The following is a 21,578-nucleotide window of genomic DNA, read 5'->3' on the forward strand; positions in this document are numbered from 1 at the left end:
CAGTAGGAGTCTGGGCAGGCTGAGCGAGTTAATCAGAGGGAGGCTTTGGAACAGCTCCATCTTTAGTTTTGCACTGGGATTCTAAGTGCCCTATCTTTTTACAATGGGTACAAAAAGGCGAATTGGGAGGGTGCCCATTTTTCAGTTGGACGGACAATGATGTGAGACCGGAAGGAACTACGTGCCTGTTAGGGGTGCTAGAGAAAGGATGGTATGTTTTCCAGGCATCGGCCATCTGATAGCAGTCAGGGAATGGCTTAGGCTGCTTGTCATTGATTTAGGGCCAGGGAGCCTGGGGCATATTGGAAGAATTCTTCCAGTTGCCTGCGATTGGCCAAGTCCTCAAATTCAGTACACTCCAAGGTGTCTAACCACCGCCTGAAGGCCCGGGACTTGTGGTAGGCCCAGTCTGACCAATTTTGACAGACTTCCTTTGGCAGAGTTCACCATCACTGCCTCCATCTTTCAGGAATGATTTCATAGGCTTTTAACATGGCCCTCCTGACCACCAAAAGATCCCCCTTGCCACCATTCTCCGGTGAGCAGAAAGCATCCCGTCCCTTACCGTCCATATATTTAGTAAAGATTAGGGCCACTTCTGTCTCGGTGGGTTGGTAACTGCTTAAAAGGCTTTCCACCTCATCCAACCATGCCTGTGGCTCTGGGTTGCTCCATTTAGGTATGAGCGAACTGATGCTAGAGATGCTGGAATGGGAGGAAGCCACGGCGGGGTTCTCGGCTCGGTGTTGGGCCAATGCCATGGCACTATCCTGCATAGACCTTTTGATCTCGAGTTCTTTCTGCTTTAAGGTTAGCTCATGCAACCCGAGCTTCTTTCTACTTCTCGTATTCACTTTGCTTACCTTTCTTTCTTTGCTTGCTCTTGGACCAAGGCTAACTCCAATCGCCTTTGCTTTTCCTCTTTCTCTAGTCTCTCCACTTTAGCAGCAGTGGCCTGTTCCTGGACCCAAGTGGCCAGCTGTTCTCCTTTGAGTCCTAGCCCCTTCCCTATGTCCAGGAAGGTTTTGTATTCCTCCGCAGACATGTCGCTAAGGTTTTAACGTGAAGTCTAGCCTAGTCTCCAGAATGGAAATGGCACTCTGCCCTGAAAAGAGTGTATGCAAAATAAGGAAGTGGTGTCAATAGGAGGTACCAATTATAATGAGAGTACCCATATGGTAAGGAAAACACTAATGTACAACTCGAGGGTTTGCCTACATGGAGTCAAAGCCTTATTATGAAGGAAAAATTTCGAGAATGGAAATTAGACATTACAGATGTAGGCACGCAGGTGTAACTGTGAATTAATAATGGATTACAATGCATCTGGTCGAAGCCTTTTAATGCATAGGTTATGATTCCTCAAAGGGCGAAGTAAAATAATAAATTAACACTCAGTGCAACAATGCGTGAGGAAATTGGCTGTGTGTTTTAACACAGAAATAACACATATGTGCAAATCTGTTCAAGAGCATAATGCATTAATGGAGTTGAATAAATGGTACAATATTATGATATATATGGGATGTATGCCCAGAGATTTGATTTCTGTATCTTTAATTTTGGGTTTGTTTGTTTTCAAGCAATTGAATATATTCACCTAACAAAGGCTATAAGTAAGCAATAGTTGTATTTATTGAATAATATGGCAAACTTAGTAAAACATGACCCCAACAATTTGGGTAAAAAGGAGTTGTTATTAATTAAGGATAGCTAAACCAAATAAAAGACCTCTCTCGAAAGAATGAAAGAAATGTATCGTAAGAATTACTACGTAAGTTTGTTTTCTTTACAAAAGGAGAGTTGATACATTTTTAAATAAAAGGCTAATGAAAGCTGCTATCATTTCTCTTGCACATTACAGTTAAAGGAATGTAAAAGAAATTCCTTGGCAGCAGTAAGGATTAAAAGGCTTTTATAAAAGGAAAAGTAAAACTCTCAATTGAATGAATCATAAGTCCGCGCCAAGTTTGACAGTAGACAGTTTTCACAAAATGGCGGTCTGTTGTGACAGTTCAAGGTCGTGAGTACAGACGGGTGATCAGCTGATCGGGCTGACTGAAAGCTGAGTGGAGATAGTGCTACACTTGTAACAAATGTACAAACACACACATGAAGCTCTTTCTCCATTTACAAAATAAAAAATGAAATACACGAATCTTTTCTGAGTGAATGACACAAGAACATATGTAGCAGTTAATGATACTTTGAAAGCACACCTAGTAACTCTACAAGACCAGTAACTTGGAAAATATGAGCTATTCTTTCTGAGGAAAAGGGACAGGGTGGAGGGCAACTGTATGGTCTGTGGCGGAGCTAAGCTAAGTGCAAGGCGAGCGACTACAGGACTGCCTGGCTTATTTAGCGAGTTGCCAGCATGGGTATTTTCCTAACATACATGGACTTAAAAAATTCCACTTCATGAACGAAGAGAAATCCTGACTAGACAACTACCTAAATGTCTATCGAGGCTAGCTAATTCATGCATACATTGCCAGTATGTGAGGCAAACCCTGACTAACTAACTAGCCTGCAACCCTACCATCAAGTGTCTTTGAATGGAATGCAATACCGATCCTCTCTCTCACTAATGTTCGACACTTGATGAGCTCAGACAATGCAAGCACTAATCTCAGGCAAATGGGGTAATGAATTAATTTCTGAATGGAATTTACGAGTTCCTAGTCACCAATTTACGAACACCAATGCACTATTTTTTAAAGTAAATGCCGTTCGTTCTCCTACTCCAAATTGCCATGAGAATATTGCTTGCAGGTTCATTTCAATTATTAAAATAGACTGGGCGGAGAATTTTACTCAATTTACTTTAAAATTCGATCCAAATTATGGCAAGATGTCGCCACTATTACGGTTATTGGTTGTTGAACATTACTTTAAGAGAGTAAAATTAAGATCTTGTCAAGAGAGGCCAATGAACCATAACTAAACAAGATATTCACAGTTCAAAGAGGGTAAGGTTGCCATTAAAATGATACTCTAATTCTTAACACTAATTTATTTACACTCAAAGGGCAAACTTAAAAGGGGGGAACTGTTTATGAACATTTTAAATAAAAGAATGTAAAAAAAGGGCGACCTGCAAGGGGTCACTAGAGCCAAGTAGCATTCTATTTCTAACAACAACAGAATTAATATGAAGCAATCTCTGGCAGATCTTGGTTCAGGAGAACGTGCATTGATTTATATGGCACTGACATCACTCCTGTGAATGAAAGGATGCCTAATTAATACACTTTACTAACATCCATCTCTCATATACTTAATTAGGAACAAAAGGTGGAAGGAAGCGTCATGTTAATTCACTACTGTCAATGGGACTTCCTCTGATTCACTATCGGGTAATGTGGACAACCAAGGAACGTGCCTATAACTCATTAACAACGCCTCTAAATGAAAAATTGCATAGAATAAATGTTGTTCAGTGTGACTGAATCTACCCAAAAAGTACCTTTCCTGAGCAATTTGCTTGATTTTCCTGAACAACAATTTTTTCAGCGGAGCATAACTTTTTCTAAGTACCAAGTTGACGTGAACGGTGTCACGCAACACCACGCTCCCGTAATTCTTAAGATGGCCAAAGTGCAGCGCTCCTCTCGCCCGTAGTTCCTAAGGCTGCCGCCATACGTCACCCTGACCTGACCGCGGGAAATTTAATTCTGTCCAATCGTATCTCAGGCTGACCTAGGTCATTCCCTAGGGCTTACAGATTAAATACTTCGAACCAATCACAATGTGTTCTATCAATATGATTCATAGGCCCAGGCCAAGACCAGAGTCACGCATTCTTTCCACCTCTAAACGCAGAGATGGAGGAAAGAACCTCTAAACACCGTGATGGAGAGTCACGATTTGGTTTTGTTCCCGAAAGTTAACACCATGGAAGAATTCAATGTGTACACGAACCTGTACATTCCGACAATTCTCGAGTTCCTACGGAACACTGCTGAATTCACGAACTGGCTGTACCAGCAAGGACTGCTAGGGGACTTTTCCGGGTTATGTAGTGCCTGCAAAGCAGGAAACCACCGTTTTGTTCAAGATGGAGTCCATCCAGCCACTGGACACCCAGTGTACATGTGGCGCTGCATGAGCCATCGGTGCAGAAAGATTTTGAATAAGGTAAGCAGAGCATTTACCTTTCTTTTTATACTTGTTTTATTGCTGGGTGAATTGTGATGTTTTGGAACGGAGCCTAGTACAGGTATTCCCCTACTTACGATGGGGTTAGGTTCCAAAAAACCCATCGTTTGTTGAAAAAATCGTAACTCGAATATGGCCTAGCCTACACTAGGGTAATCCGTAACATCTATACATATATGGTAGCCTAGCCTACACTACACAGTATACTTTATACATATAAGGTACAATAATTATTAGTGTCAGCTAATTCTGCAGGTTCAATGCAGATTGACATAAGTCAGTATAAAGAGAAATTGAATAACAAACAAGGCCTAGCCTGCACTTTCGTATATCATATACGGTAGCCTAGCCTACATTATACTGTATTCTATTTTCACATAATAAAACCGTATTATACAAACATCAAAATAACGAATGTGCATCTTTTCCATGGATCTTTTAAAAAGCTATGCTTTACTACACTGTATCTAATCGTAAATATTCTTATATTGCTTTTGCATTATTAACTCCGATCATAGCGATCAAATGTTTTGGTTTGGGAATCTATCACGCGGTCTTTATTTCGCCGCATTTAACTCGGTTCAGAGGGCATTTCTTGCTTCTAGTTAGTGTAAATGAATCTCTAGATACTTTATTTATAAGGGACATATATATTTTTCGTTATACGAAGTGTTTTTAAGTTGAAATGTAACTTAAATATGTCTCGTTGTGAAATTAATTTAGCCATTTTTTCCATTAATAGATGACGTTGGCGGCTGGCCGTTTGTTTTGTGTAAAAAAAAAAAAATCAAGATTCCGTTCGCTTTTTTTCTCTTGATTTCATCATCGTACTACGAGCTTTTCGTATTTATCTTTTATTGGCGTGAAAACAGCAGTAATGTGTATTCTTTCATGCCCAGTGGTTTTGATTGAAATACTTTCCAATTTTATTTGCTGTCGAGTTTCATCCACGTTGCCAATGCATGATAATTTATAGTCATTAGCAGCTTGAACATTCTTTTCTCAGCTTCAACTACAACTTGCAGCTTAAATTTACTGTAGCAGTATATTTCCTTGCCGATCTTTTCTCCAAAGCAGATAAGGGTAGTGTAAAAACATATCAGTACTTAACGTCATTTTTAACATAACTACGATAATTGTTTAACCGTACGATGGTTGAAATACAAGCAAAACAGTTGTTATTCGATTCGGTTATTAGCAAAACAACAGAGTCTCGTTCGGTTGTTTATGGCTGTACGCATTTTCGCAAGAGTATAACGTTACTAACAATACTTTTATCATTCTCTTACTTTTTTAACTAGAAGATGGAATAAAGAGATGGAGAAAAAGAAGTTGGTCTCTCTTGCTGCCTGATTGTACGGCAACTGTAGCGTACGCTGTTGCCTGTGCCCGCTCGAAATTTAAAAATATTTTCTAAATATTGTCGTACTTGTATTAATTGCTAACTCCATCGTAAACTCGAATTATCGTCACTCGTGCACTACCTGTATTTACAAACGCACAAAATTGCAAACGAACACTGACCTATTTGAACTTCCGACACAACGAGAGCGAGTGAGGTCAGCTCATTGAATTAATGTACCTATTCCAGCCTCTCGGGCCAACGTATCGTACACCGTATGCTGCCTGATTGTATGTTGTTGCCTGCGCCAATCACCCGCGAAATTTAAAAATACGTATTTTCAAAATATTGTCGTATCGATATTAATTGCTAACCCCATCGTAAAAGCGAATTATCGTAAGTCGAATTATCGTAACTCGAGCACTACCTGTATGCAGTTTGTCGTTTTCTGTAACCCCTGTGGCTAGCATGAGCGCAAAACATTACCTCTTGCCAGAACATACAAGCTTGCCAAGAATGATTCAAAATGTGGATAAGGCATGAAGCGCTGTTCCGCCACCCCAAAACAAAGCAGAAATGTTCAAAAAATGACTGTTACAAAATTAATGTCCATTCTAATGTAGGCAGGGAGTAGCCTAACCCATGTTTACATAGGCTACAAGTAGCCTAGGCTAGCAGTTTCCATAGGTGCAGAGTTCCAGGTCAGCCTCACGTATGTAGTGTAGCGGATCAGCCTCATGCATGTAGTATAGCCGGTCAGCATCACGTATGTAGTGTAGCGGGTCAGCCTTACGTACGAGGTATGTTCAATAAGTAATGAGAAAATGTCAGGAGTGACACTAAATATGATTTGATCAAAATACAACTTCATGGTGACGTACACATACATATATTCTATAAAATGACACACTGGCAACTTTCTATATTTGCAGGTCTGAGTGCAGCTGTGAATGTGGTGGAACCAGTCTGATCCGGTTTGCCGATCTGTGAACACTTGCAGGAAAACATGGAGCAACGTTACGCCATCAAATTTTGTGTTAAACTTAAGAAAACCAAACAAGAAGCTTATGGAATGTTAAAGGAGGCCTATGAGGATGAACAGATGAGCCAAGCAAGTTTTCTATCGGTGGTTTAACAGATTTTCTGACGGAAATGAACAAGTTGAGGATGAACCCAGATCTGAAGCACTGAAAAGTGCACACAAGGAGGAAAACATTGAGGAAGTGCAAAGGTTAGTGATGCAAGACTGTCGAATATCTGTGAGGATGCTATCTGGAGCTGTTGGTATAAGTACTGGCACAGTACAGGCAGTTCTGACTGAAGAGGAGTGGAGGAGTGGTCAGTGGTGGTTCCACCAGGACAATGCCCCATGCCACAAGTCAACGGTGATGACCACCTGGATGGCCGACAGGGGAATGAAAGTGGTACAACACCCACCCTACAGCCCTGACCTAGCCCCTTGCGACTTCTTCCTGTTCCCATGCATGAAAGACAGCCTCAGAGAAACCAGATTCCAGTCAACAGAGGAGCTAAAAGAGGCATCGGAAAGTTACCTGAAGGGACTACTGAAAAAGGACTTTGAGGAGGTCTTCCAGGATTGGGAGAGACGCATGCAGAAGTGTGTAGCTGCGACAGGCAATTATTTTGAAGGAGACAAAGTTGTGTATGCTTTTGAAAATAGTGTCTCTCCTGACATTTTCTCATCACTTATTGAACATACTTCTTATGTAGCGTAGCAGGACAACCTTTTTTAGGCAGACTAGTGGGTCAGAAAATCGGGAATTCTATACGTTACGGGCAGCGTCGAACATGCCTGTTGCTTTCCCCCACCCAAAATCACGGTTCCCAACAGGGTCCCCCTTACCGTTTAGTAGTTTTCCTGTTGCTTTTTCTTTGGCACCACCAACAAAAGAGGTGTTTTTCTTACCATTATGAAGCACAGAGGGAGCATTTTTCTGTGTTGTGTTTTCTATAGCGAATTTTTGGCGCCAAAATGGGGGCCCTGCGGACCTTCACAGGCTCCTCACTATCTCCAAAGAGTACACATCCTGAGACACATGTTAACACAGCACTTGCAAGTAGAAAATGAAAAGAACAGGTAATTGATTTAGTCTGAGGGAGGTATAATAGTTAAAGATTGAAATACTGGCAAGAATTCATCTAATATATATATTTATATGAACTTAATATATATATTTATATGAACTTAATATATATATTTATATGAAATATATATATATATATATATATATATATATATATATATATATATATATATATATATATATATATATATATATATATATATATATATATATATATATATATATATATATATATATATATATATATATATATTATATATATATATATATATATAAAAAATATATCTACAGTACAGTATATAATGTACATTTCATAATTATATATAATATATTATATATATATATATATATATATATATATATATATATATATATATATATATATATACATATAATATATATATATAATATATATATATATATATATATATATATGTATATATATATATATATATATATATATATATATATTTATATATTATATATATATGTTATGCATATATACTATAGCCTATATATACAGTATATATATATATATATATATATATATATATATATATATATATATATATATATATATATATATATATATATATATATATATATATATATATATATATATATATATATTTATATTTATATTATACATATATATCATATACATATAGTATGTATATATATATATATATATATATATATATATATATATATATATATATATATATATATATATATATATATATATTTTTTTATAAATATTACTGCTGTTCGCCCTCGATGTATTTAGGTGTAGGAATATTAGTCCGATTCACCTCGACAGAGAACATCTCTGCCCGCCGGTAGGCTAGGCAATTTAAAAATAACAATCACCGCAGTAGACAAATGGCGCCGCATAGGCTGGAAAGTTTGTAAACAAAATATGCTAGGGCATTAGGGACCTAAGCCTCAGAGAGGGTTTACGCTCAATGACCCCTAGTTATGGTGGCCCTTAAGCTTTATTCTATGCATTCGACGATGCCTTTGTCAAGGTCGGATTGCCCGGGGCGGTATAAGCCCTCCCCTGGCGGGAACGAAGCGAGGTCAGGTCAGAGAGATCCCAGCGGTCACGGAACCAGGGTGACGCTGCGTGCGTGCCCGAACGATATTCCTTGTTCTTTATTACTTTTCTCCTACGTCTATCTTAATTAGTGAATTGGGAAGACTGCCGGAATACGACTCCTGAGGTCCCTCGTTTGCGCAACGACTCGACATTCACGGTAAGTCCGATTCTTGTTGAAGCTTCGTCGATTGACTAGTACTTTTCTGTATTTCACATTTTTTCTTTGTTTTCTTCCTTCAGCCACCACTTAGGGTATATGTGTTTACAAAGTCTAGATTAAGCCTAATTATTATATTGTTAGCTTCAACCCCGTTATTCCAGTAAAATACCTAGGATTTAGGGTAAGCAAAATCAGGTTAAATCTCGATGCTTTTGTATGCCTCGCGTCCGAATGTTTGGAAGAACCGTTGCGTTTAAAATCAAATTCATCTCAAATATTCTTTGTTAAGGTTAATAACCCTTAACTGGCGACCTTTAGCTAATTAACGTCTGTCTTTGAGGTTAACTTTTGGCTTCAAGTGGCAGGTTACGTGTAATCTTGGTTTGCAGGGCCGTAAAATTACGTAAATTGAATAATACATGATCAACCAAGACCCTCACACGTAACATTGGCGACCTTGCGTAGAATCTAAAGTACATTTTAGAGAAAGAATCTGGAGAAAAGGAAATTAAAATTACATTAATTCCAAAGATAAAAGTCAGATATTGAATTCCATTTCACTCTTCCAAACAAAGAACGAGGCATAATAATAAGCAGTCAAGAGAATAGTTATAATAACAAGTGTAGCGAGAATTAGCATAGGTAGGAAGGGTGTAGAAACAGAGTGAGACATAATTTATAACGAGAGACATAATTTATGAATGGCATTTTACTGTGTTCGGAGCATTCGAGTTAAGTCGTCCATAACGTATTCAAAGGCCGAATCGCGGAGCCCGTTTCATGTACACAAAGTAATTTAGAAATCGCGTCGGCAATTCCGATCGTTATTGTTTGCATATAGCGGGAATCATTCAAAACCGTGTCAGTGAAGTAGCAAACAAACTGAAATAGTAATTTTACAATAAAAGTACCGTTCAACAACGTAAATTTACGCAGGCAAGCCAGCATCTCTCTTTTCATTCTTTTGTTTAATCTCCGGGTGAGGAATACGATAACAAAAGACACAAAGTTGTTTGGTAATTTAGTTTTCCATCCGTAACGTAAAACGCTATGCATGATTGGTATATTTAAAGTAAAATCTGGATACCTGCATTTGTTTCGTGCGTTATTTTGAATTTGGTGCTAAAAGGAAATACCCGCCATCTTGGATTCCTCCGCCGTGTTCGCGCGATTGTTTTGAAATTGTTCGAACTGTTTGTGAGAGAACGGCCATTTTGGTTTCTTTCGCGCCGCGAGGTTGTTTTTGAAATTTAGGCCTAACGGGATTTTCCGCCATCTTAAGACCTTGTTATTGTCATTCTCTGTTGTGACCACTCTGCTCCCAGCCCTTTTGGAACTACTTTCTCGGCGTAGTAGAAGTCATACCTCCTAATATCTTAGCTAGACAGACTTAGCTAGACAAAACCAAAAGATAATTTAGGCAGGGAAAGATAGGCCTTAGTTAGGAGTAATACCACAAGTTCCTATACGAATACCTACTATAAAAATCATATAAAGAGAATTTAAAATTTTACGATAAACTTTTGTGACGTCGGCTCCCAGGAAAATTAAGATAATAAAGTAATCCCTAAGGAAGCCAAGACGACGCATCTATATCATTTTATTAAGATCCATGCCATTGTGCATGTATAAAATCTTTGTTTACATGTTCTCAAGCAGCAAGAAATTAGCTGATTGAAAATCTCTCTCTCTCTCTCTCTCTCTCTCTCTCTCTCTCTCTCTCTCTCTCTCTCTCTCTCCATTCAAATCGTTCAAGTAAGCATTCCTAACCTAAGTGTACGTGACCCTCTTCAAAGAAAGAACGGCCGACACTAGGCTAATTAATTCGAATACAATAAGCCAAATAAAAGAAACACCTCTGTCCCACAATAGATGAGGACAAGTTAAGAGTAATTACGATACAGTGATAAACTGTCGGTCACGAGTGAGGCCTGCTATCCAGACCGAAGCAACCAGTAATTTTCACCCTCTGAAAAAAGAAGGGGCCAGCACTGGGGCCGGTACTGGGACCAGCCACTCACAAGGATCTTTAAAGAAAGAAAAAAAAAAAAAAAAAAAAAAAAAAAAAATCACTTTATTCCACAGTGCCAATAATTTGCAGCACTGTCATCACTTGAATAGCTTACTTTTCTCTCTCTCTCTCTCTCTCTTTTACCTTCCCTTTCTCTCTCATTCGATTGTTGCACTCTGCAGGGGGTGTAGAGTGCCTTTCCTCCCATATAGCCTAGTTGGACTCCAGTAGAGGGTCCCTAGGAACACATTGGCACCATAAGTGCCACTAAAGCAAACAAAAGGGAACACAGAAGAGAAGGTTCTTCTGGGACCTAACCTGCACCAGTGCCTAGGGATACTGAGTGCCACCAGTGTGACCTGTACACGGCACACCCAAACTACAGTGCCACCTTTTGAAAGGGTGCCACGTCATTGAAGAGACACTTCCTCGCTGCCCAAGTACGCCCAGTCGACCCGGTTAGACGCCCTTCCCCACCAGAACCATGGCAGCAGAGCATTATAAAACTTTCCTGGGGTTGGGGACGGCGGCAGGTCTCACCGGCTCAGAACTTACCACCTGGGTTAAGGAGCAAGTGGACGACTTGGCCAAGCGGGAGAAGGAAGAAAGACTCGAGCAGAGGAAGTATGAAGCCGAGCAGAGGCAATATGAAGAGGAAAGAGAAGAAAGAAGGAGACAGCATGAGTTAGCCTGCAAGGAAACTGAGTTAGCCCTAAAGGAGAAGGAGCTCGAGCTTGAGAGAGCGAAAATGGAGAATGCCGAAGCTATGGCTAGCCATCAAGCCTCCAGTCCTACACCTGCTGCATCAACCGCTCCAATTTCAAGCATCAATTCCCTAGTCCCCAAGTGGACTGAGGACGAGCCAGAAGCATGGCTGGAGGAGATCGAGGCTCTTTTCGATAACTACAGCACCACGGAGACGGAGAGAGCCTTAATACTAGCCAAGCATATGGAGGGAAAAGCCAAGGCAGCGCTTCGCTCACTGGAGAAGAGCCAGAGAGGTAACATGGCGGAAGTTCGTAGAGTCATTACAAAGGCCTACGAAATAACCCCAGAAAAATGGAGACAACGGTTCCGAGGTCTTGCCAAGGAAGTCGGCTGGTCTTGGACGGAATGGGCATGTCACAAAACCCAGTCCGTGCGCGCTGGTTCGACTCCTTGGCCTGCACGACGTTTGAGGATCTCTTCAATCGGACCATGCTAGAAGACCTTTTCCAATGTGTGCCAGGGCCCCTTGCGGTATATCTTAACGATAAACAGCCCTCCACACTTATGGAAGCTTGTCGCATGGCTGATTCGTGGGAAACCTTCAATCAGTTGCATAGCACCTCTCAGAAGCGAATCATCCCTCCGGCCTACCTCTCGAACTCCACTCGCCCGAAGAATGGACTGCCTAGCAAGACCCTGTGCAACTATTGCAAGAAGGGGGGCCACGCTGAAGCTGAGTGCCGATACAAACTCGGCACTAATAAGCAGCCTAAACCTACCAGCCACAACTCCGCTCCCGATTCATCCGCTCAGCCCTCTCCTCCAACAGTTACTGCAGGCCACCGAGCCCATCCAAAAGGCCCGTGCAGATCCTGTGGGGCTGCTAGCCACTACAATGCTGGATCTCCGGCCTGTCCACATCATGTCCCCACCACCAAATTTGTCAACCTAATCAGCACTTCATTTTCTGCTGCTGGTCCGCACTGGATCCTTTACCCCGAGAGACTGGAAACCCAGTTCATCTCGGTGGCCCCTCTTCAGAGCACTAGCCTGCCAGTGACCCTTCCGGTCACAGTAGACACTGCGGCAGACATTAGCCTGATCACTAGGGCCCAAGTGCCAGCCGGTGCCATGGTTGACGAAGAAACCCAGTGGGAAATGAAGTGGATAGAGGGGCCACACCATCACCGTTCCTACTGTCCAACTCCAGGTTATGACACCTTGGGGCACGATACCCCACCGCCTCGGCGTGGTAGGTGGAATTCGGCCTGGAGTGGCCTTCTTGTTGGGTCGGGATCTTCTCTGCGAAGCCCGTCACCAACGCCACTCCGCAGCCACGTTACCTCCTCCACGGAGGCCCCAGTTGTAACTCCCAAAATGACAAACCTCCACCTTCCGCCCCAAAAGTGGTCTGCGGAAGGGGCGCCACCAACCTATTTCAGGCCTAGCCCTCTCCAATCGCGAAGGGCTGGCCCACCAAGAGGTCCTCCCCTCCGCGAAGAGATTCAGGAGGAGCAGTACCGCTGCAGGACGTGCAAGCGGGCAGACCACTCCACAAATTGGGAGGGCTGCCCAAGCAAGCAACGCCCAGCGGACGCCCCGAGCAAAACTCTAGGAGAGGCTACGATCTCCTGCTGGGGCAGGAATCTCTGCCGCAGCCAACCACAAGTCGTCTGCGGGTAGTGCACCTCCGGACCCCTCATCAGGCATGCCTGACCAACTCAACTGCTGCCAGTGCCACTTGCGAGCACTGAGCAGTGCCAGACTCCGTCCGTCCCGGACGTTGAGCTACCAATGGAAAAGGCCCCTATGCCGGGTCTAAATCATGAGGCGAATCCTCCTCTGGGAGATTTAGGGTTCCCCATGCAGTTGATCATCGCGACTGGAGAGCCTCCAGCACCCGAAACTTCTTCTTTGCAAGATTCTTCTTTGCAAAATTTGACTCAGGGATGAACCCTGGAGGATCGAAATGGTACCCCTCCCTTGGAAGACCAGGAACTGGCATCCTCGGACGCAGAAGTCGAGATCGCTCTCGCTCCGGTTGTCGCAGCAGCTGGAGTAGGGAGTCCTCCCGCAGCTTTTGCAGTTGCCCCTGACTTCGCGCCCGCTAGCCCTTCTGGCCTGTCCCCGGAGTCGGTGCTCTCATCACCTGCTAGGCCAGCTACTGATAGGCCTTGGAGGAACCCGAAGAAGAAGAAGAAGGGGCGGAAGAGAGCCCAGTAGTTGCGAAGCTATAAGCTCATCCTGGCACTAGTGCCCTCTCGGCACAGTGCCCTAACATCTAAGAGTGATCCTGGCCCCTTGCCCAGAGAAGGTAGCCAGTGTGATCTCTTCCTTTTATTTGTACCTAGCCTAGGCCGCCTTAAAGTTCGGTACATCCATTTAGTAGCCTTGTTCTTTCCACTTACCACCGAGCCGCAGTAATCATGTAAGTAGCCTAACTAATTTCAGTAATCTTAATTATTGTGAAACGAGCCACGATGCTCGTGACACGCATGGCCTAAGACCTCAGTGAGGCACCCATTTGTCATATGAGGCAACCCTCATGAATTAACTAGTAAATTTTAATTGTATTAAACATAAACCATGTTGTAATTTAGTTAGAATATTAACTCTTATGTTGGTGCTACGGTCGGGTTAGGATAGGTTAGGCTAGGGAATATCATAGAATGTACCACTAGGCTAGGTCTAAAACGCATCATGATTGTAGGAGGTAGCCTATAATAACCGTGAGCACCTTCTAGTACTGCTAGAATTAGGTAAAGTAGTGATTATAGCTCATATCCTATCTAGGGTTAGGTAGTTCTGTAGCTAGGTAGGTTAACCAGGACTAATCTGCTCAGGGGAAGAAGAGTAACCTAATAGAGGCGAACAGCTTGCTTAGTACAGACCTTCACGCCCGAAAAGGGAGTGAAGGCCCTCTTAAGGGGGGGAGCTTTTATAAATATTACTGCTGTTCGCCCTCGATGTATTTAGGTGTAGGAATATTAGTCCGATTCACCTCGACAGAGAACATCTCTGCCCGCCGGTAGGCTAGGCAATTTAAAAATAACAATCACCGCAGTAGGCTGGAAAGTTTGTAAACAAAATATGCTAGGGCATTAGGGACCTAAGCCTCAGAGAGGGTTTACGCTCAATGACCCCTAGTTATGGTGGCCCTTAAGCTTTATTCTATGCATTCGACGATGCCTTTGTCAAGGTCGGATTGCCCGGGGCGGTATAAGCCCTCACCTGGCAGGAACGAAGCGAGGTCGGGTCAGAGAGATCCCAGCGGTCACGGAACCAGGGTGACGCTGCGTGCGTGCCCGAACGATATTCCTTGTTCTTTATTACTTTTCTCCTACGTCTATCTTAATTAGTGAATTGGGAAGACTGCCAGAATACGACTCCTGAGGTCCTCGTTTGCGCAGCGACTTCGACATTCACGGTAAGTCCGATTCTTGTTGAAGCTTCGTCGATTGACTAGTACTTTTCTGTATTTCACATTTTTTCTTTGTTTTCTTCCTTCAGCCACCACTTAGGGTATATGTGTTTACAAAGTCTAGATTAAGCCTAATTATTATATTGTTAGCTTCAACCCCGTTATTCCAGTAAAATACCTAGGATTTAGGTAAGCAAAATCAGGTTAAATCTCGATGCTTTTGTATGCCTCGCGTCCGAATGTTTGGAAGAACCGTTGCGTTTAAAATCAAATTCATCTCAAATATTCTTTGTTAAGGTTAATAACCCTTAACTGGCGACCTTTGGCTAATTAACGTCTGTCTTTGAGGTTAACTTTTGGCTTCAAGTGGCAGGTTACGTGTAATCTTGGTTTGCAGGGCCGTAAAAATTACGTAAATTGAATAATACATGATCAACCAAGACCCTCACACGTAACAATATATATATGTATAACGTTAACTTCTAACTCGCAGAGCTTCCACAATGAAATTCAGTTTTTAACCCAGTTTTTCCAAAACAATTCCTTTCCTCCACCCCTATTCTACAAATACGTGAAAAAGTTCTTGACGAATAGGACTTTGTATGCATGTATGTATGTGTGTGTATATATATGTATATATATATGTATATATATATATAGCCTATATATATAGTGTATATATATAGGCTATAGGCCTTTGTGTGCATGTATGCATATGTGTATCTATATGCTGTATATATATATGCACATATACATATATACACATACATATACGGTTCCCAACAGGGAGCATTTTTGTTTGTTGTGTTTTTATAGCGAATTTTTGGCGCCAAAATGGGCTCTCTCTCTCTCTCTCTCTCTCTCTCTCTCTCTCTCTCTCTCTCTCTCTCTCTCTCTCTCTCTCTCTCTATATATATATATATATATATATATATATATATATATATATATATATATATATATATATATATACATATAGTATATATATAAATATATATATATATATATATATTATATATTATATATATATATATATATATATATATATATATATATATATATATATATATATATATATATATATATATATATATATATATATATATATATATATATATATATATATATATATATATATATATATATATATATATATACAGTGTTACATAAATATATATATATATATTATATATATATATATATATATATATATATATATACAGTATGTTACATAAATATATATATATTATATATATATATATATATATATATATATATTATATATATATATATATATATATATATATATATATATATATATATATATATATATATATAGTTAGTCCTACATCTTCCCAAGCATCCAACATACCAAAAGCTTAATTTATATATATATATATATATATATATATATATATATATATATATATATATATATATATATATATATATATATATATATATATATATATAATATATATATATATATAATATATATATCTAATATATATATATGTATAGTGAGGATGAGAGGGGTTCTATCAACCGGTAGACATCAGTAGGTGTGGGGTGAAGGATCAGTCCTTTATTCTTTTTCAAAGTACTTTATTGTTGCTGCGACGTTTCAGGACGGGGACAAAAAATCAAGTTAATATATATATATATATATATATATATATATATATATGTGTGTGTGTGTGTGTGTGTGTGTGTGTGTGTGTGTGTATACAAATAATATAAAAGAGAAGTACAAAGGATAGGGAGGAATGACTACCATAAGGTGCTGAAGGCACAGACCGAGTGACAACTGACAATTCGGGCCGGGTTCAGCTTCGACTTAAACTCACGAGAAATACAGAGGTGTTGAGGAAAACTGGGTGTTTAACTGTGGAACTAGTTGTTCAATGAAGAGTGATTTCAAAATTGCTAAATATTGTTCGTTAGGAGTTTGGCCTATAATTTTAAAATCTTTGTAATTTATGTCAGATTTACATTTCTTTGCATGTGCATGTTCACGTATACATGAAAATTCAGGATTAGTCAATTTGACACCTGTTCTATAGCTAACACCTCGATGAGAGTCCAATCTCACTTTGAGTAACCTCCGTGTGGAGCCGACGTACTTCCCAAGATTACATCTAGGGCAATTAAATAAATATACGACTCCTAAGTTTCTCCTTATGTTTAAATAGAAATCTAATATTCATTGGGTTGCAGGGTATTAGCTTTAATTCAATGGCAGGTAAAAATTTCTCGACTAACAACTTCAATTCACGATAGAAATTTAGGTCATGAATAAATGGGACACTTGCATATAATCGTAATTGTGGTATTGTTGGTATTTTAATTTTAGGATGAAAGATAGTTTAAAAATTTGCAGAGGCGTTTATAAAAAAGTTTGGATGGAGAGCAACTGTCATCATCAATGAAATATTGGCGGAGATAGGTTATTTCACTGTGAAAAAGATTCCAATCAGACGTTATATTAAAAGCCCTATGAAAGAGCGTAGACATGGAGTTTAGTTTAATATTATAAAAGCAGTTACTATATTCCCCCTTTTCTTTTCTTTTTTTTTAAGATTACCTTTATCAACTGCAGTCAGATCCCTGAAAAGTATTGAGGTGAATAACAATCATTCATTTAGTCTATAATTGGCTCATGATAAGCATTTCCCAGGTAAATATATATATATATATATATATATATATATATATATATATATAGCCTATACATATTTTATATTATATATACATATATATATCATATAGAATATATATAAGTTTATACAATGTATGCATATGTTTCATTTCATTAACAAATTAATGGTTTAAAGATACTGTAACTACATATAACCTACGATTATTAGAGGACACAGTGGGACTCTTGGGTTTTTCGGTAGGGAAAAATGGAGTGGCATACAAGGTTGTATTCTATCAAACCCATGAGGGAATGCAAGATTTGATTAAGGTAAGGTTTACTGAACCTTTTTAAAGTAACATCAGCTTTTCCCATAGGCTAACTGTCAGATATAAGGGGGTCCAGTATCGCAAAAACAAGAAGTTTGCTACGAAAATGAACGTCAGAAACATTCAAAGCATACATTAAAACATTGGGAAATCATATTTTCAAATCTGAAATGCAATTATACTTTAGAGGAAAAATTCACCAACTTTCACTGCTCCAACTTCGTGCTAACTAGTTACCTTTACTCACACTTGCCCTTTTATATTTTCACTAATTTCTACAGTTCGCCTTCACCATCCCTAGTTAGTAGTAGTATATCATCTACAAAAACCCTTCCACAATCCACTGGCAAGCATAAATCGCTCAGGACATAAAACCGCCTAAGCTAGGTTGGTGCCATTCTCGCCAAGATCTTACATCATTATTAACACTTTAGCAATCCTATGGAAGGTTAACTTCTTAGATGTATTTCATCAAATAACACCCATGGCTGTGTGATGGTAAAATTGCAGGCCTCAAGTTACTATTAAGGGAGAGATTTGCAGATGACTGAAAACACGCTGAATAAGTCTTCTCTCAATTTCATCTTCATGAAATGTCCATAAATGCAGAACAGTACAGTATATATTTGACGAGATCCCCGGCATCTTTGATGAACCTTTTTGCTCCATAAAATTGGTTCTGCACAATATATCTACACATATAATGTAACAGTCATGTAAGCTTTCAGTAAAAAAAAAAAACAACCTTGCGTTACTCCGGCCAGAAACTGGGTTCTGTTTCACATGGAAAATGAAAAAAGAAATATTAACTCATTCTAATCAAAGTCCAGGTGGAATTTAGAAACGTATATACCATCAAGCTAATCGGATAAGTGGAAACTAATAAATCTTTAAATTTTTTAACTAAAATTTTAAGTTGACAAATTTTATAAATTCTTATTAAAGGTCAAAATTATAATTATTGCGATGGCTTTTACACTATAAATGTAATGCAAAAACCTATGCCCTACGTCACAAAATGATTTTTAAAAAATGTCAGTTTGCAAGTATGACAAATCTGGGGGAACCCTTCGGCAAAGTTCGAGGTAATGAGCCCGTCTCCAACACTTACTATCTTAGGCTAATAACAATGCATTATGATTTACAACTGTTACGTTAGAAACGGTTGTTACTGATTACGCAGATACTTTCCGCCTGCTTCTCTTGTGTGTGTGTGTGTGTGTTTTGCACGTTTTGCCGTTCTGTTGCTGCAATGTGAGTGGTTTCCATTGGCAATGAAGGCCAAAAATGCATTACGGCAATTAAGTCGGAAAAAGGCGCGGTTCATATGTCAGGCCAAAAATAATGTAAAAACCCTGTACTTAACAATTCAGCCTCATCGAGAGATAAAAAGTGAAGTGCTTATTAAATACCTAGCTTATAAAGCGCCGATTATATCACTATATATAAACTCCATTTATATGTTGTAATAATACTTACCTACCGGCGTTCTAAATTTTATGACGAAACGGAAAACAGTTGTTACAGGAAATAAACATCAGCTAAATTAAATGAATCACAGTAAAATACTTAACCGTGCTTTAAAGTCCAAAAAGACTGCCGTCAAACTAACAATAACCGGACTATCAAAACAAGCGGTTACCTACCTTCATTCATGCGGATTTTGTTGAAGTCCACAGCACTCGCCTCATTCTACCGTTAACACTTTCACTAATTCATAATAAATATTTCATTCAACGTTTGTTGGTTTTTGTGGAATTTGCAAGAAAACACCGGGTTAGGCTCATATTCAGCTAAAACTGTTTAGGATATGGAAAACTTTTCTATCCACTTATTGTTGTTTGATTTTTATGCACTCGGGCACCGAAAGAACACTATAAAAATAAAGATATCTCTGTCAGTAATCAAACACGTGTAATTCACAGCACACTTTTCTTGCTTCAAGGTTTGAGTGATGTAAATGTACAATGAAAATTGGAAACATGAATCGTCCAATGTCCATAAACTAAAATAAGAATACGATTTAAGGACCGGAAAGACTTTGTCGACGCGACCATCGCCACAGTCACTCAGCAACTGGTGTCTGGCGTAAACACGCGGCTTTGGCGAGAAGCCTCTCCACTCTCACAGACGGTTTGCACAGGCGCACAAAATCATCGGACTATTTACTCCTAGTTTCATTATGCGTAATAATGTTGTTTGCAAGGGCAAAAGCAGTTGAAATTCAAATGCATTAAACCAAGATATCACGAAAAGAAGAGCATAGTTTTCTGAAACTACGTGCCATATTGTACTGATATGAGAGACGACGAGAGGTCGGAGAGGCAGGTAGAGGGTTAGTTTGCTGATAAAGGGTCTGGCCTGTATCGTTGAGCGAGAGGGTTGGGTGTTTGTTTACAATCAATAACGAGGTTCATTACCTTAATCCATAACGTGGCTCTAGTCGCTTCAGTTCATTAGTGCTTTGTAGATTCCTGCTAGCTTAAGTTACTCTATCGCAAGAGAATAAGAAACGGTGGCTTTGCAAGAACTTGCAAAGCTTGTTAAACTTGTTGTTAAGGATCACATCGCTAATTAACCATATGATCAATTGAATTCAGATGTGGATAGAAAACTAGTTTTAAAGTTCCTTTTTCTGAGCCTAGTGACAGTAAGCATATCTTTTTTGCGACATTACAAGAAAGCAGGCGAGGAAGAAAATATCTGGTACAATTTCTCTAGTGTGGAACCTCATAAAAAAGCAAGGATGTATGCGAACGTAACCAGTATCGAAATGGATAGCATTCGCAACTCTTAACTTGGAGCGCCAAAAAAATAGGCGAAACTAAGAGGAGAAAAATCTGCCCTGTTCATCAATGACGGCAGAGAAATGATCATCATCAATACGGGAATGTTTCGGAAAATAGAGTGATAACCGTTACCAAACCATCCAGCGTATGAAGTACTGTAGATATATATATATATATATATATATATATATATATATATATATATATATATATATATATATATAAATATATATATATATGTGTGTGTGTGTGTGTGTATTGTGTGTATATATATATGTATATATATATATATATATATATATATATATATATATATATATATATATATATATATATATATACATTATATATATGTATGTATGTATGTATGTATTGTGTATATATATATATGTGTGTGTATGTATGTGTGTCTGTATGTATTCCTTAAATCCTTCATGGAGACACCTACATAAAACCTGCACCAAGAATGTTCGTTATGACCATATGACCTCTAAAACAGTCAGACATTAAAAAAAAAAAAACTTACAGCATAAAGAAAACGCCTTAGTAGTTATATCATTAGTTGAGTTAAATGAACGGGCCACATGAAACCCCAGGTACTCATGATCGTGTTGGAGTAGGACCAATGTTTTTGAGTGACTAAACAGTAATATTTTTGCTGGTTCGTTATTAATTATGCTGGATTCCCGCGTTCCCGGTGACTAGAGATTAAAATCGTTTTCATCACGGGCATTTAATACCTGTAACGAAAACAATACTTATGTTGATTCCCAGAATTACAGGTTTCTAACTGTATTTAATTTTGATTACTAGCA

The 21,578-nt window shown here is 39.1% G+C and overlaps 1 protein-coding gene across 1 annotated transcript in view; it reads right to left on the reverse strand.

Annotated features, from left to right (window-relative positions):
• The window catches only part of LOC136853991 (uncharacterized), an 833,204-nt gene extending 813,152 nt beyond the window's left edge, over nucleotides 1–20,052 (reverse strand). The window contains exon 1 of the mRNA XM_067129935.1: nucleotides 19,621–20,052. The gene's annotated coding sequence lies outside the window, so the exon portion shown is untranslated. The remainder of the gene's footprint in view (nucleotides 1–19,620) is intronic.
• Between the last annotated feature and the right edge of the window lie 1,526 nt (nucleotides 20,053–21,578).

Source organism: Macrobrachium rosenbergii, chromosome 28 (genome assembly GCF_040412425.1).
Source record: "Macrobrachium rosenbergii isolate ZJJX-2024 chromosome 28, ASM4041242v1, whole genome shotgun sequence".
Taxonomy (NCBI): Eukaryota; Metazoa; Arthropoda; class Malacostraca; order Decapoda; family Palaemonidae; genus Macrobrachium; species Macrobrachium rosenbergii.